This window comes from Amblyomma americanum, chromosome 8, assembly GCF_052857255.1.
Source record: "Amblyomma americanum isolate KBUSLIRL-KWMA chromosome 8, ASM5285725v1, whole genome shotgun sequence".
Classification (NCBI taxonomy): Eukaryota; Metazoa; Arthropoda; class Arachnida; order Ixodida; family Ixodidae; genus Amblyomma; species Amblyomma americanum.
In genome coordinates, this window is record NC_135504.1 from 47,640,346 (window position 1) to 47,657,608 (window position 17,263).

At 46.5% G+C, this 17,263-nt stretch overlaps 1 long non-coding RNA gene across 1 annotated transcript; it reads right to left on the reverse strand.

The window, feature by feature from the left end:
• Positions 1-1,831: 1,831 nt before the first annotated feature.
• LOC144100572 (uncharacterized) lies at positions 1,832-14,664 on the reverse strand. Its single transcript, XR_013307738.1, has 3 exons — positions 14,572-14,664; positions 12,088-12,197; positions 1,832-1,897 (listed from the first exon to the last, which is right to left on the reverse strand). It is a non-coding gene; the product is annotated as an uncharacterized LOC144100572 (long non-coding RNA).
• Positions 14,665-17,263: the final 2,599 nt, after the last annotated feature.

Here is a 17,263-nt window from a genome sequence, read left to right on the forward strand (position 1 = left end):
GGCACACACCCACTACGGGGTAGTGGCCGAAACACTGGTGGTTAATTACTGGAAACAGGAACGTTTGGACGGGAAAAGGAGCAGTAATAGTGTATACGCTGACAGATTGGAATGCGCAAAGACGGTGGTCCTGTTCACTTAGAGATCCTAGACGAGACAATGGCTTAATGTGCGTAATATTATACAATGCTTGTAATGTCGCTGCGTTTCTTGAAGGAAATTTTGCACAGCAGAGCGCACACTCCTGTCACTTCGTCCAAGAAAAGAAGCGCAAATGGAAGAACAACCGCAGAGGACACAGGAAACCCCAGCTGGTGAAACAGAATTTGCAACAGGCGCCTCCTCAAATGAAATGAGAGAAGCGGCGGAAGAACAGCGGGAAGTGACCTACTATCTCAGTTTCGGCACTAAAAGGGCACAATAGGGAAACGGCGGGGCCAGATCTGTGTAGGTAGAAATTTAGAAGGGGAACCTTGCAACGAAAATGCGTCAAAGAAACCTCTAGTTTACGCGAGCGCCAGTAATTTGCTACTCCAAGAATGCAGACGCTGCTGTTATTCGGGAGATGATGTAAGATCCAAGGCAGAAAATTTCTGAAATATTGTGTAGCTGCGAAACCTCACCGCAGCTGTATATGAACACATTGGCAGCAGAGCAATAGTTGTGCAGCAGAGAGAGGCCCTTGCTAAGGAATCTGCAACCTCATTTGAGTGAAAGCCCATGTGACCTAGTACCCATAGCAACCTTACCGAATTTAGATGGAGCGGGACCAGGAACTTAAAGAGGAGTAATGCCCGAGACTCAGTGGGTGAGGATAATGAAGAGCAAATGGACCGAGAGTCCGTCAAATTCACGACATGAGAAACGGTAGTTTGTAATTTTGTAATGCATAGATTACTGCTAATAACTCATCCCGATAAATTGTAGTGACGTCAGGAGGACGGAGAAAAAACGACCAACCCAGTGAAGGTGAAAAAATTTCCACACCTGCCTTTTCTGCGAGGCATCGGTAGCTATAAGGATATGAGAGGGAAAGGATCTTTGGTGGTCCTGCAACAAACCCTGAAGAAGAGCAAAGGGCTGCAGCTTTGCAGCTGTGCCTCGCGCTATCTCTCGCGCTTTGTTTTGCTCAACGCCGTCTTCTTCTGTAACCTTTGCATTGCATAACGTCATCTTCGTCAGCTAAAACTACTATCGAAATGCTACCGTCACCAGACACACCGACGACCCAATAAAGGAAAATAATAAGCCTAAAAAAAGCTCAGATACTTATAGACCTGCGCTTAAAAACTTCAGACTCGGGAGTAATGCATTCGCCCTTAGAATGTTTATTTTTTACTTAGCAGTTTCAGACATTCGGTATAAGCCTGACTGCAGCTTTAAACTTCGCGATATTTTTCAGTTTTGTGAGGAGTTTTTTTTAGGAATGTAAGACTATCTGACAAATGCTAGGCATTCTTTATCCAAAGTCTTCAATGCAACTAAGTTCTGAAAACCATCTTTCTCCTGCCTTGCACAGAAGGAAAGGCCTTAGCTGCACCTTCGTCTTGAGCTCGTCCCTGCGTCCCTGCTCTGCGCACCTGGTGCAGACCCACTAAAATGATGTTCATATTGGGCAGCAGGATAAAGTGGAAATATTCAGGCGGCAAATATTATGCCCCTACCATAAGCAAGATGAGGAGAGAACTTGTAGATGTTTTCGGAGTAAAAAACAAAAGGCAGGATTATTTGACTAAAGGTGGGGAACCCAAGAACGTACGCCTAAGTTCTAGAGCAGTACATTAACACTCGATTATGGTTTAGAAAATTAAATGTCTGGCGGTTGACTCACCTTCAATGTGTCGCTGCGAATCAGCTTGTCACATATATCAATTGATTCACAGACGCTGTTTATAAACTGCAATAGAAACGAAATAGCTATTGAGCTGTAGTAACGGCAAATGTTGAAAATCACAGATGTGAGGTAGCTGAGATTTCAAAACACACTGGGCACTGAAATGCATTCATGCCTGGGGATATATCAACAACATAATGCATTCGCGCAATCAAAGTAGGCTCCATGCAATCGTTCATAACTTCCATATATTCATTTACAACCGTTATCAGAGCCTCAATCAATTGTTACATGGTTGGTTGTTTAGAGGTTGAACACAGCGATAATCTTTCAACCATAAAAAACCTAACTCATATATTGGGTTTTACGTATTTACTACCTACTCTCCAAGAACCAATATTTTACCCTGCTTCCAAAAGCCCGGTTGACAAAAATTATCCAACAGTACCCGTGGGTGCACAGTTTGCTATTAAATACCTTTTCAATCGATGAAGTTGTCTGCATTTGGTCGTTACCTATGAATTTTGCTATTATCATTCCCTGCAGCACTTGACGTAAATATTCTAATGTTACTGCCATAATTTTTTTTCTTCGTGGCACGGTTCATTGTGAACAGACTTTTCATTATTCGCTCTTCAAAAGCGTTTCCTTCTTCTTCCTATATTAACTCAAATATGTTATCATTAATTTTAGTTATACTGTCTTGGTTGTTTTAAACGAGCCCGATATTTTTTTTCGGTATAGTTTTCGTTTTCATGCGTGCATTCTTCTTTTTGCATAAGGGGTAGCTGCATCCTCCCCATATTCAGTTCGGAACAATTGGTTTGTTGGTTTGTGGTGTTTAACGTCCGAAAGCGACTCAGAATATTGTGGACGCCGCAGTGGAGGGCACCGGAAATATCGGCCACCTAGAATTCTTTAGCGTGCACTGGCACTGCACAATACGCGTGCCTCTAGCATTGCGCCTCCATCGAAATCCGACCTCCGTTGCCGGGATCGAAACAGCATCTTGAGGGCCAGCAACCGGGCGCCGTGACCATTGAGCCACCACGGCGGCATTTTGTAAACATTACGTCAGCCTACAGATTAATAATTCAAGGTACTGGTTTTATAAGTTATCGGTTCCATTCTAAAGATCCACGCGCTTGCGTTTGGTGGAAGAACATCCATTTCGTCAATTCTTATATAGGAACCGGTGGTCGGATGCGCTCACTTCCGCCTTTCCTCCCTCTACATTACAAAAAATCTGCGGGGCTCCATCATTTTCTTTTTGAAGAATTTACAGGCCCTCGTTATTCCTTACCCAGATTTTCTAAAAATTGTCGGCCCTCCCTCGCCGTTACACTAGATCTCTCCGTGCTCCCTCATCCTCGCCCTAAACTGCAGCACTTTTTACCTACGAATTATTTTTCTCTTTGAAAATGTATGCTTTTGCTAACAAGTCCCACAAGACAAACTATAGTTCCCTTGGTCCGCTTTCGTTTTCGTTTGCACATGTGGACCTTCTTCTTCAGCACTTCGTAGGCCTCATTAGGAAAGATTTGCAGCTAGAATTAAAGGCAGGAACTGCGCTCAAGTTACAACGAAACACTAAGAGGAACAGAGTTTACGAGCATCAACGTAATTTCCAAAGGGGAAGGGAGCTTTGCCCACATGAGTGAGGAATTTCAAAGTTACACTGATAAAAAGTGACAGAGTATGATCACAAAACAGACCAGTATTAAAGATGCAATGGCCGAGGAAATATGCACAAAAATTCACAACGTTAAACATTGAACAGATCAATAGAAAAGTAGATGAGGTGCAGAGACCGAGCTACACTGATAAAGAAAGGTTTAAAAAGAATTGGGGGAAGAGGTGGATTAATAGCGGAGATTAAAGGTTCCGTAGCAAGGATCAGCGAAGGGCTGCATATTCTGGCTACGGTGCTTATGCGGTGTCGCGCATGCCGGTGAGCAGCGCACCTTTGGGGTCGCCTGCACCGCACTCGGCGTATCAGGCCCCGGCCGAATGTCTGCTGGCAGCCCACTTCTATAGCTGGCTTCAAACGCGTTGGACTCACTGACTTCCCCCGTTCCTCCAAGCTCATTTTCGTCTCATCTATGTGCTGCCACCGTGACCGAATAATAAAGCAAGCTGATCTAAAGGAACGGCGTCCTAACGCTAAAGTTATATCTCGAGGGAAGCGAAGAGTTAACGGGAGAGACAGGACACGATGACAAACACGCCTACGGAAAAACGCGGACGTTCAGCTGAACATTTTATTCGTAGAACGGATATGGAGAGGGTGACAGGGAAGACTATTGTACAGGAGATGACAACTAAGAACCGCCGCACAGAAAGTGAACGAAACGAAAAAGCTGGACGAAACCCCAAACGAAAGTGCTAGCCGAAATTCCAAGCGAGTGGCACTACTCGCTTTTGCTCAAAAGTAAGCCACGATGACGGCACAATGGGGAACATCGAATGCGCGGAAGGTGGAAATCCCAGCTGCATAGTTCGTCCCAATATCGTTGCAATAGCATTACAACTTTGCTGCAAACCCGCCCGGGAAGGACAGGGGAAGATGGGTGAATGAGTCGAGAAAAACGTTCATAAACTATCGTATATATTCGTGTATAAGCCACCATCGTGTGTATCCCGCACCCCCACTTTCGGCCGCAAAAATTAGAAAAAAACTACACGCGCCTAGTTCCCCACAGTGCTACGATGTGGCGCCAGTTAGTTTTTCCCACACCACATCCTTTACCTTCATTTTGTGCAACACCACGTTTCCGCGCCTTGATGTTTCCAGTTTTCACGATACCATGCCCAGCGCCATTTCGTCTTTGTTATCCGGGGATTCCTTCGGAAGTGCGTGGACTGCTTGCGGAATCTGTTGTGTTGCTTGTGCCGTCGTGTGTCAGGCTGCGTGCTTTTCAACGCCAACAAAAATCAATCAGCAAGCGGAGACGGGCTTACACTGCAGGCGTCAAACTTAAAGTGGCTAAATACGCTGGAGAACACGGTGAACGGGAAGTCGGGTGCAAGTTTGACGTCGACATAAAGTGTGTCCGCTGCTAATAAATGCAAATGCAAGGAATGGCCGAGAACACCCGAACCCGTGAAGCTTTCCATGGGAGACTGTGCAAGTTACCAAAACTTGAAGAGGACCTCGTCGAGTACGTTCGCACTACAATGATCAACGGCTTCGCTTTGTCTGTGGAGTTGTCCCAATGAAAGCAATCGTTATCACTCAGCACATGAACATTCGATCTGCGGACTTCAAACCAAGTCGAGGGTGGCTTGAACGTTTTATGAAACGGCAGCTACTCTCTATCCGCCGTAAACAACGTTGTACCAGAAGCTGCCAGCCGAATACGAGGACCAAATAATGAAACTTCTTCCCATTGTCACCGCAGTTCGGAGGGAGCGTGAGTACGACCTCTCAGAGAAAGGCAATGCTGATCAGACCACTGTCTGGCTCGATGCTCCTGAATATGGCACGGTGGAAGCCAAAGGGGCAAAAAAGTACCTCCGTGCGCACTACACCAGTCTTGCAAAATTGCACACTGATGCTATTGAAGGGAGCTGCCACCATTGGTTGTCTTTGAGAGAAAGGCTCTGCCAAAAGAGAACTTCCCCCGGGTATCTAAGTACAGGGGATGAAAAAGATTGGATGTCCGGAAATTGTTCATAGACGGGCTCAAAACACTGTAGCAGAGCCGACCAGGAGGTCTACTGCGCCGCAGAGCCCTTCTTGCGCTCGACAGCTTTAGAGGGCTCCTAACAGACCGAGTGAAGTCTCAGCTGAAAGACTGCCGAATTAACTTGGCCGTAATTGCTGGTGGTCTGACTAGTGTTCTCCAGGCGCTCAATGTTTCCGTTAGCCGGCCATTCAAGAAGGAATTTCGGCGGTTCTACACGAAGCGGATGGCCGCGGCCAATCAAAGAACAATTCTGACAGAGCCGCTGAAGCGAGCGTCCCTCAGCAATTGTGCGCTTAGATTGTGCACGCGTGGCATTCGTTATCAGCGGACACTATATCAAAGAGTTTTAGATTCATGCAGATGTCAAACTCCATGGACGGCACAGAAGACGATCAGCTTTGGAGCACGCTAATGAGACGAGCTCTTCCGACAGCGGTGAGAGTGCCGATGAGCAGAGCTCGTCCGATGTCGACTAGCTCGAAAGCAGCGATGAATGGTGAGATGAAATGTTCGTATCTGTCACCAGGTTTTTAATTATTTGACACACTATTCGCAGTAGAACCACAGTGTGTCACTGTGTAGTTATAGGACTGGTTCATGTATAACCTACAGTTCAAAAGATTTGATTAAAATAGTGCGGCTTGTACACAAGCATATACGGTAAACGGATGTGGGAGGATGGGATGGTAGAGGAACCCATAAAAGTACAACCCTACAAATGCAAGAACAGCTACGACTGAAAGAACAGCCACGAAAGGCGGTGGAAGCGCTGAACGAAAAGCATAATTTATACGAAGCAGTAATTTCCAACAAAACGAAAAAATATCTAGGTTTATTGTCCTGCTTTGTCCGGCTGCCAAGGTATGACGCGTGGGAGGAGCGAGGGGTATACGCAGTACGACGTTCAGATGCGGCCTCGTCGTTCCGCAGACCTACTGGCTGCGAGTCAAGGGTTGAAAGCGGTAGGCGCGCAGAGTAAAGGATGTCTCGGTGCTCAGAGGACCAGGGAACCTTGAATACTTGATCAAGGAATGCGTACCATTTCTGTAGACACTCCTCTATTCATTTTTACATGACAGAGTGATGAAACGGGACCCAAACCCTAGCGTCAAAGGCCCTGGTGGGTGAAGAACCCGGTGTCGGCTTGTTTTGAAAAGCAGGTGGCACACCTGCCTTGGTAGGCAATTCAACGCAGTTGCCACGAGCCTGTAGAGTAGCACTGTTCAAGCTCAACAAGAGCAACCAGGGTTCAGAAGCCCCAAGGGTGGTTGGCTTTGAAACAACCACCAGCAGGGGCTATGGCGCACCGTTTAGGCGCTGAACCTCTGCGCAAGTAGTTGCATGAGGACTCCCAGTGACCTATGAATGCAGATGAGAGGAAGACCAGTTTCACAAATATGGGCCTGTAGGCAGAACTTATACGAACGAGGAGTACTTTCGCTCGAGGGAACGTAAAACCGTTATGTACAATGTCTGTTCCTGCGAAGAGAGACGCTGAGAAATCCACAGGCATGTGAAGCGATCGGTTAACATTATGGCCTAATAGCCGAAATAGGCGATCCTCATATCCTAAAATACGTCCTCACCGGCTTTTCTTTTTGCTGCCTTGTTCTCGTCGCTTTTTAGCGTCCTAATGCGAATTCTAGGTGGCAGTTGTTCGTAGCTTAAAACACTTCAATTTTTTCCGCAGCCACCACTCATTTTTAGTATCGTTGTGTTCGTTGGAACCCTGGAAAGTACTACACTTCCTGTCTTTGGTTAGAAAGCTTTTTCGCGATAATGCATCATCATCAGTACATTCGGCGAAACGTTGCAACTGGCTTCCTGTCGCGACATAGAGCGTCGCATTTTAGGTAACACGGCGGTTTTATTTCAGGCTTTTTGAAGCTTTTTCGATTGTTCTCTTAGTTCTTTGTTTTTTAATTGCTTTCTCTCATTTCGCGTTTAGTTAGTACGCAGTTCGGAGTGAAAGGGCCGCACTGGTAGTGCAGCCAACCATTACACTGAAGTTCTTGTTGAGTTGTTTTTCTTTAATCATCACTTCCGCTTCCACGCGAGATCAGGAATAGGCAGCGCCCCGGACTGGGAAATTAAAGGAAGGCAAGGGCAGGCAAAAACTTCGCCAAGGACCCTCACCCTCAAGACATGCATCTTTCGCACCCTCAACCTCGCCGCCACATATTTTTCTGTCCGAATCCTCTTTCACGCCGCATTGTGAGGCCCTCATAAGGTTAGGCTGATCAAGCACTCATGAGGGCTCGGCTTCGTAAGGGTACCCATGTCTGCTACTCCGTGCTTCATAAGACATCTGGGAAGGTGGGTGTGACATAATATTGCCCAACGCTTTATTAGCGCCTCTGATAAGAAAATGGCCGATATGTTCTGCCGTGTTGATAGCTGACACTTTTGAATGTTTTTGTTTGATCCACCGTACCCGACCACTTTTGGTGAAATGTTGAATGGGAATTTTAAGAGGAATCCCACGCGGTGCAGTAGATATGTAACATGAAAATGATTACTCATTTTCATCCACCAAAACGCAGCCACATGATTAGAAACAAAAACTATAAAGCTTCCACAGAAATTTATAGTTAATAAAAAATTCATCCAGGCCCGGCCCTACCGTATGCTAACCGTCCCGGGAAGGTCATATGATAGGGCAGCTCTTCCGATGAAACTTTAGTCCAGTGTTCCAACCCCGAATATCACACTTCATATGCTAGCCGTCCCGTTTAGCTCAGTTGGTAGAGTGGCTGCTCCAGTGATGCGGTGGTCTAGGGTTTGAACCCCTAACCAGGACAAATTTTTGTTTGTGTAAGTTGTATGTGCTCCCTTTGCAACCGTTTCGCTGTGCTTCGGTGGATGCCAACGAGTAATTTGATCCCTTGTGAAAAATTTATTCAACCTTAAAGGATACTCCTAAGCGTTTCAACGATGCTGTTGCCGCTTCGCGTTCAGTTCGCTCTCACCCTAGAAATGGTAGTCGTCCCAAATGGCTCAGTTAACACTACTTTAACGGCGAAGCGGTGGTCCTGTGTTCGTACCCCTGACCACAAAGAACTTTTCCTTAACTAGAAAATTTATGTGGAAGCTCTATACGCACACTACACGAACATTGGAAAAAGATGTCCAGATGAGCATAAAATCACTACTCCTTTAATGCATTCCGTTTTAAGTATTCATTTTATTCATTTAAAACGGTATAAATAATTGATGCGAGCTTCGAGATGTTTTTTTACGGGCTCAGTCAAAATATTACTTTCACCAAAGAATTGATACGGGGTGCTGAGGTTACGTTTTTCATGCCCACAGAGAGTATATTGATTTAAGTTTCTGGGAGATAATTTAAGAGCCATTGAAGTCATCTTGAGAAAATTGTCTTCTTACTTAGCAACGTATACTTTTGGGTCGTCTCCAATATTTGGAGCCATGGATGGAACCTGCTAGAGTCTTGGAAACATTGAGCACGAGCCGGAGTGATATTTAAAAAAAATTTTATTACAGCCTACATGAGGCATTGGAGAGTTACAGTAGGCGTTTCGGTAACACAGCAGTGTAACATGTTTCTCATCCAGAGAGAGAGGGAGGAAGACAAAACCCAGGGTAAAGATCTGACCTGAGGCACCAGGCGAAAAACAATCTCGAGCAACGTATGTCCGCACACGAGGGAGCCGTTGTCCTCTACGGCCAGAGCGACCTGACGAGACGGGCACCAGCACATATATTATAGACTACGACGTACCGGTAGTTACATCAGCTTGGGGTACCCGCGACGCCGGGCCCGCGGACATGACTGCCCACACTACAGCTCCCTGCTCGCACAGAATTCATTTCCAATGCCGGAGCTAAAGACCATCACTCTGGCTGCACCTCAATGCACCAGCCGCCGCCACAAGCACCGACTAATAATAATAATTGGTTTTTTGGGGAAAGGAAATGGCGCAGTATCTGTCTCATATATCGTTGGACACCTGAACCGCGCCGTATGGGAAGGGATAAGAGAGGGAGTGAAAGAAGAAAGGAAGAAGAGGTGCCGTAGTGGAGGGCTCCGGAATAATTTCGACCACCTGGGGATCTTTAACGTGCACTGACATCGCACAGCACACGGGCGCCTTAGCATTTTTCCTCCATAAAAACGCAGCCGCCGCGGTCGGGTTCGAACCCGGGAACTCCGGATCAGTAGTCGAGCGCCCTAACCACTGAGCCACCGCGGCGGGGCCAAGCACCGACTGCCGGCACGGCGAAGCGCGGCTGCAGCGTGCGTAAGTGCTGTCCAAACAATTCGAGAAGCTATTTGATGGAGGACAGGAATTCGTAAAACGAGCACCAGGAAACGCAGGGGAAGCGAAGGGGGCGTACATATCCAATGATGCTGCGCATGTCCAACTGGTATGGCATAACGAGTGTTGCCGGTTGTAGCGTAGCGGGCACACAGAGGCGTGGGAAGGAAGCCGAGTGCGAGGCACTCCTCGTTGCCGCCGCAGGGTTGGGCAGCAGCGTGATTGAAGGGAAAGGGCTGCTGAAAGCAAGGAACTGATATTCGTACTGAGCCCGAAACAAAACCTCTCTGGGCGGGCATAAATTACTTATGTCGTTTTGAACAAAAAAAAGCGACTACTTCAAAGGGAATGCGCTAGCGGATAAGCAATTCTGGGCTCATCTGGGCCTCTTTTCTCTAGGTTTTTGTATAGCGCGTATAAAGCTTCCACAGAAACTTCGCAGTTAAAAGAAAATTCGCGCTCCTACGGGGTACGAACACGCGACCACCGCTTCACCGGAACACTATAGCTCTAACGAGCCAATCGTGACGGCTACCACTTGTAGGATGAGAGCGACTTGATCAATAACTCGAATTCGGAATGGCATCGTTTAAATGCTTAGGGGATCCTCTAAGGGGGGTTTAATTTGCAATAGAGGGAACGACTCGTTGGCATCCACCGAAGCACAGCCATACGGCCACAAAGGGAAGCTATACAGTTTACACAAATAAAAATTCGTCCTTGTGCGGGATCCGGAACCGGGACCACAGCCTCACTGGAGCAGTCGCTGTGCCAACTGAGCTAACCGCGACGACGAGAATGTCTCCTCGAGTGACGACGGGGCAACAAGAGCGACTCCATGGCTGGCGCGAGCGTGGAAGGAGGCGAGCAGGTCAAGATGGCGATGCTGCCGCCCACATGCCGACAGGAATACGACTGCCCGTGGAGCGAAATGCCGGTTTCCGTAGTTGCTGCCGCACGACCATTTTAACGTGAAACCACTCTGCGGCACCACTTCCGAAAGGCGCACAACTCCCGTCGAACAATGCACAGGCTTTCTTGCCCTTTAAGCAAGTTGCGTTTGTTATGCACTCCAAGCAGTGACGTCTCGGCCAAGTTCACAAGCAATACGCGTTGAGTTGTTGGTGCGGGAATTACCAAAACTGGTGTCTTGAGATTGTATACTGCGCTTCACACAAGTATGCGACTATATGCCTTTTTTTTATAATCTCTGCCCAATGAACACCTCATTTCACATCACCACAGCAAAACCCAGTCGAAAATTGTTGAAGAAACGGCTACGCCTGCCAGCGCGAGCAGCCATGCCGCCGTCCTGGCCACCCCGAGAGACATGTCGCCCGCTGCGGCTGCGGTGCCGGCGCCGTAGTGGACGCAGTTTCTAAAAGTTGTGGGCGGTATTGCAAAAATTCACTTGGAGAGCATATTTGAAGTTTGTATCTTGTATGAAAGAGTGGTGTGCACTGCAGATTTCATATTAGTAGATTGATTTATTTATTATCATTATATAATTTTTATGATTATGAGCAGATTCATTTAGTTTCAGACATGATTTGTGCACTTAACGTCAAGAGAAGAAGACAGAGGTCAAGTCGTCGATCAATAAATGTCAACAAACAATATGACTGGTTTATGAAAGCGCGTCGATAGCGGGACAACGTTAAGTAGGTGGCTTGCACTGAGAACATGATGCAACCTCCTTCATATGTGGGGATCTGACTATCGCGAACAACTTCAGAGCCGAGAGAGGACAGCAGTCAGATCAGGACATTCGGTTTGCGAGATCTTGAAGCGATTTTGTAGGACGGTTGAAATAGCGCAGTTAGACCAACGGCCGGCGTAAACTGTATGAGCGAGATGGCCAAGACCGTGTGAAGCACGGTAAGCCGTTTTAATTAAATTTTAATTAAATGAGCTATCAGGAATGTCATCTTCATAATAGTTGAGTAGGCAACCGCGGTGGCATAGTGATAATGGTTCTTGGCTGCCGAACTGAAAGACGCGGGTCCGATCCCGGCTGCGGCGACAGAATCTCGACAGCGGCGAAATTCTAGGGGCCCGTGTCCTGAGCGATGTCAACGCGCGTTAAAGATACCAGGTGGTCAAAATTGCTGCAACCCTTCACTACAGCGTCCCTCATAGCCTGAGTCGCTTTGGAACGTTAAGCCCTCATGATAAAAATAAAGGTTGAGTATTTCAGTCTGGTCTAATGAGGAACTGATGCTGACACATGAAACCACGCACTTTGTTCTTTTACGCTTTCTAATTGCGCAATATGGAAAATTACCTTTATAACGATGGACCCAGGTGGATATGGCTTCATTGTCAGCATTATTGGAAAGCATTTCTTCCCGATGTAGTTTGTCAAGCGTCCAAGCGATGTTGATACAAAGAGAGCTGCGACAAACGAAGACAGCGTTTATTTCCTCCTGACATAACGTCGACAACAGCCCAGCTGAGCTCAAAATTTTAACTTTAACTTTTCTGGTGTTCACGGTCAGGTGATGGCAGTAAGTAGAAAATGGAAGTTTTTTTTTTTAACGCAACTAAAGGTTTAGGTGAACAAATGCAAGACAACTTCTGACAAGTTGTTACTTTTGTGGATTGAGAGTTATTGTTGAAGTATGTTTTAAAGGTTGTAAATGGCCTTGAAATACACCCTAAATTTCGACAAGATTTGAATCAACGGATGTATTAGGTAATTAAGGTCCATTCTTGCCTTTATTGACAACACTTTTTTGCTTTACTTAATCATGCAGTTTTTCTGTGCAGCCTATGTTAGAAGACTTATATTTTTAAATATTCTTGTATGTAGTAACTGTAATGAGATATTTCTGCTCCTGATGAACATTAAACGATGAAAACCATTCATGGGAGAGATGTTCTTTTAGGTTAATCAATAACGTTCTGCAGGCATCAAAAGAAGCGTAAAACATGCTGTACATTGATGTCGACAACTGGTCGGAGCTTGCCGCTTAATGTATGTTGGCGATAGTATTGGCCGTAGAAAAGTGGCCTGTCTTACAATGAGTATTGTTAAGCGACTTCTTCATAGCAGAAAAGCGGCATAAGAAACAAAGAAAGTAGCTAGCAATCAATATGGGGGCCATATTTAATAGCTACAGCGCCTTTAAAGAGATACAGCAGGGCGAAAACAATAAAGGGGCGAGTGGTGTCCTGCCTACTGTGTCTCGTCAATTGCGCAGTTGCTATGGAATAGAGCGAACCAGCTCCGAGTAGAAGTACTTTTCTCTAGCACACGGGATGGGCACTGAAAAAGCTATCAAGAAAACGAGTTCGCCGTATTGCTAATTGAACAGGGAGAATACGATTCAGCCAGAATGAACCACGAAGAAATTCCTGGCGGCTTAGCATTGCTAAATATGAAATATTTTGCGAAAGCGGGCTTTTGAAGGAGGACACCAATACCACACTCCCGAAAGCGTGATAGAATGCTCGTTTCCTTTCCTTTATTACTTGCGCACAGATAGAAATTGATGATGTCGACGATGTGTATTGCTAGCGCGAGAGTGTGTTCCACTTTGTAACACATGGCGTGACGGGCTGCGGAGATAGCACAGTTCTCTCGTTCACTGGACAGCAAAGCTGATCTGTTTGCGCCCTGCTGTTTCGAAGCCGGTCGCAGCAATGTTTATTTTATTTCACCAGGTTGGCCAAGTGAGGTTCATTCAAACTTCCGCTTCTCTCCCGTCATTCCCCGAATCAAGTGGCAAATTTTAGAGGCTTCACCTCAGACCGAATTTTTTTTTATTAGTCAGTCAATAATTTTTTAGCATTTAAAAAGGAAGCCTCCCGATTCGATGTTACAGATCCGCATCAAAGGATGGAGAAGAGCACAGAAGGGCTTCGTACATAATTTCGGTCGGCGAAACGTGCATTGCATGCAAACGGCAACAACGCAATCTTTAGTGGAAACTTAAATGTTAACGCCAAGAAAGTGCGTTAGTGAGGAGAGTTCATGAGTGAACTTCCCGGTGTCGCATAATTTAATAACCACTCTCTCTGACAACCAAAAGTGGGAGCTGATTTCATTACACACCGAAACGACGGGTGCATGTCAATATCATGATTTACGCATCGTTGTTTGCCTATAATGCGCCGTTAACTCCTGTCCTTTGCGACGGAGAAGCGTAACTAGTGGTTAGTGTTAAGGAGTGTTTAGATTCAATATTGCTTCTGTATGAACGACAAAAAAATGAATACCGCACCATGTATGCGTTCCTACTGTGACGTATTACACATTTTGCAGCGATTAAACCAACACAGTAAAAGTTGCTTTTATGTAAAAACAAAAGGCAGAGTCAAAACAACACTGTACTACACCTAAGGATTCTGGGAAGGACACCGGGAACAGCAGTCATATTATTAATTACTTACTGAGACTGCATTCATAAGCTTCAGACTCATAGAGGGGGTTTGTATTTAGCATTTAGCGATAAACTATGTCAGAGTATGCAACAGTCATTGTAGGCAAGCTTGTCTAGATGAATGTTGCATCATTGAGAGAACTCAGTGGGCTAACGATCTGTTGTTGAAGCAAATAAGTGTGTAATAACTCAAATATATACAGCATAGCTCCTCATAAAATAGTAAAAGAGTTTATTCTACACAGCAGTTCACTTAAATAGGCGTAACTTTGCAACACAGGAACCATAACCATGATGAACATCAGAGCACTTCACCTTTAGTACGTAGGAATTGTCAACCTTTAGCGTAATCTTAACTCTGACACCACTGTTCAGCAACTTACCATCCATTGGGTCTGAATTACAGGATCTCACAGTAGTTACAGATGTAGAAAGCAAGAACAGTGCCCACAAGCTACGCGCTTGCTCCATGTCTTCTGAAAACCTGAGAACCTTGGACACCCAAGCTCGGACCGAGGGTGACGGCAACATATATATCAATATTTAAATAAAAGCACCTGCACTGCAGCTGTTTTTATTCCGGCGTATGTCCTCGCGACTCTTCTCTTTGATAGTTATTTTGCCTTATTGCAATCTCTTTCCAACCTTTGGGTGTCTGAATGAATAATCGCGCTTGCTCGTCCTGTTTGCTTAAACAAAAAAACGTCTGGGTATAAGTTTTTTTTTTTTTTACTGCATGCGTAATGGTATTTTATTGCCATGAGTGCATGCGCTTGCTTTTGGACTTGCGAAAGAAGAATAGGACATTAACGAAAAAAAATCTGGGGAGATTAAATGGATGAGCCTGCGCTAGCACATTCATTATAGCAAGCTGAAGCACGAGAATAGCAGGCTGGCTATCAAGGACCTGCAAAAGAAGTAACATTCCGTCACATTTTATTTGCCAGCTACGCCAGCTAGCAGAAAAACGCGCTAAGGAATCGAGATCGTCCGACTCAGCAGCAAGGTGACGAGCGAATATTCGCCCACGCTATTGCAGGGGATACGCCACGGTCGGACGGGACGTGATGCGGGAGAACGGTCCTCCACACTAGGCCTCGCCCCAATGGCGGAGAGCGGAGCGCCGTGGGCGATACGCACACTGCCGACGACGCTTCCCAGCCCAAGAGAGTGATGCTGTGTCCCTAGTGCAGCAAGCCGTCTGTGGCGCTCAGACGCCGGCGCCCTTTCTTGTTAGTTATGTTAACCAGGGAGGGTCGCGTGGCGTGCCCCTCCTGAGGCGAAGCCGTGGAAGGGTTCACCACGCTAAAGCTAACCAAAAGGTGAAGTCGTGAGGGGACATCCCCAAAACACAAACTCGGAATGCGGATTTTAAGTTTCCGGTTCCTGACAGTTTGGTGAACCGGGACATCCCCCCTACAGCTACGGCGCCCCGGCCCCAGGTCCCGGCTCATGCATCGGCTGCGGAGAACATCAGCAGCATGCAAGTTCAGCTGCCGCCATTTTGGTCTCGGAACCACGCTGTGTGGTTCGCACAAGTGGAGCCTGTGTGTTCGATCATCGGCTCACCACTTCACAACGCGTGAAGTACCTTCACGTGGTGTCGTTCACTACACACGGTGGCCCGAAGCCTTTCAGCTGCTTGATATGACGGCGTTTGATGTAGCGCCGACTTTCGTAAATGGGTGGATTTCAAACTTCGGGTGCCCCACCGTAGTCACGACAGTTCGTGGCCGCCAGTTTGAGTGCGCCTTGTTACGCGCCCTGAATTCTCTGGTTCGGGTGCGCCATACTCTTACTACCGCATATCATACCTCCGCGAACGGCATGGTTGAACGCTTACACCGCCAGCTGAAAGCCAACCTTGTTGCCTGCAAGCTCGCACATCATGGCGCGATATTTTCCACTAGTTCTCCATGACCTTCGATAAGCGCTTTAAGAAGACCTTTAGTGCAAGGTGGCACAGCCGGTCTACGAGACTACCCTCCGTTTGGCAGATGAATTCTTCGTTTCGTCGCGAAACCATTACATCTCTGCGCCAGCTTATTTCCGAGCAACGACGCCTGATCTTCACGCGCCTGCACCCGTCCCCACATGCCAAGCGACACGCGTAGTTATCGTCGACAGACTCTGTGTGTCAGGACAATGTGAACCCTTCACTGACCCCTCCTTATTCACTGACCCCTCCTTCACTGACCCCTCATTATCCCCTCCTTCAGCGCAGTCAGAAAACTCTTTAGCTGGCAACCGACGGACGAGAAGAGATCGGCGCTATGGACCCAGTTGTTCTTTTTGTTTCCTCAAAAACGATGGCACACACGCACGGTGGGGGATTGGCTAGTGTTTGGTGCAGACCCAGGCGGGAAAAACACATCCATGTTTACCTCAAGCGGCTCATAAATATAGAGGAACCTGAGAGAAAACAAAATCACGAATTTTCAGACATCTTGAGGACTTCGAAATGAAAATCGAGGAAACAAAGCGGTGTGAATGGCGAAACTAAATTTTAAAGATTTAATCAGAAAGAAAATACTTTTGAGATGAATGTAAAGGCATAGAGAAGTTAACATGAAATCTCCCGGTTTCAATAATTTAGTTTTGAAGAACCTGACACACCTGCCTAATGACATGCCCTTTGACGGTTGCACCGAAGGAGAGGAGGACGGGAAGAGTAAACGGCAGCCCTAATTGAGCGAGAGGATTTTGCAAAACTTGAATTTTCTGCCGTGGAAACAGCCGGCAGTAGAGGATGAAATTATCATTCGTTTCAACGTCCCTGCATGACGCACATAGATTCGACGGCGTGAGCCCAGAGCGGTATAAATATAGATTAAGGCGACTAATCCTGCAGCTCAACAGAGTCATGGAAAGCTCACTCTGTCTTGATGTCCAATAACGTATGTTGCATGGGAATTTTAAAAGTTAGAAATCCGCTGTACCAAGGTTGACTTCATGGCTGATGTACTGGTGTATTTGGTAACGTTCATAACGGGACGTGATCTGCAGGGTGAGGTTCGGGACGACATCGGCAACAGGCCCATTGATGGCTGATTTCGCTAAGAAATCGGCCATCGA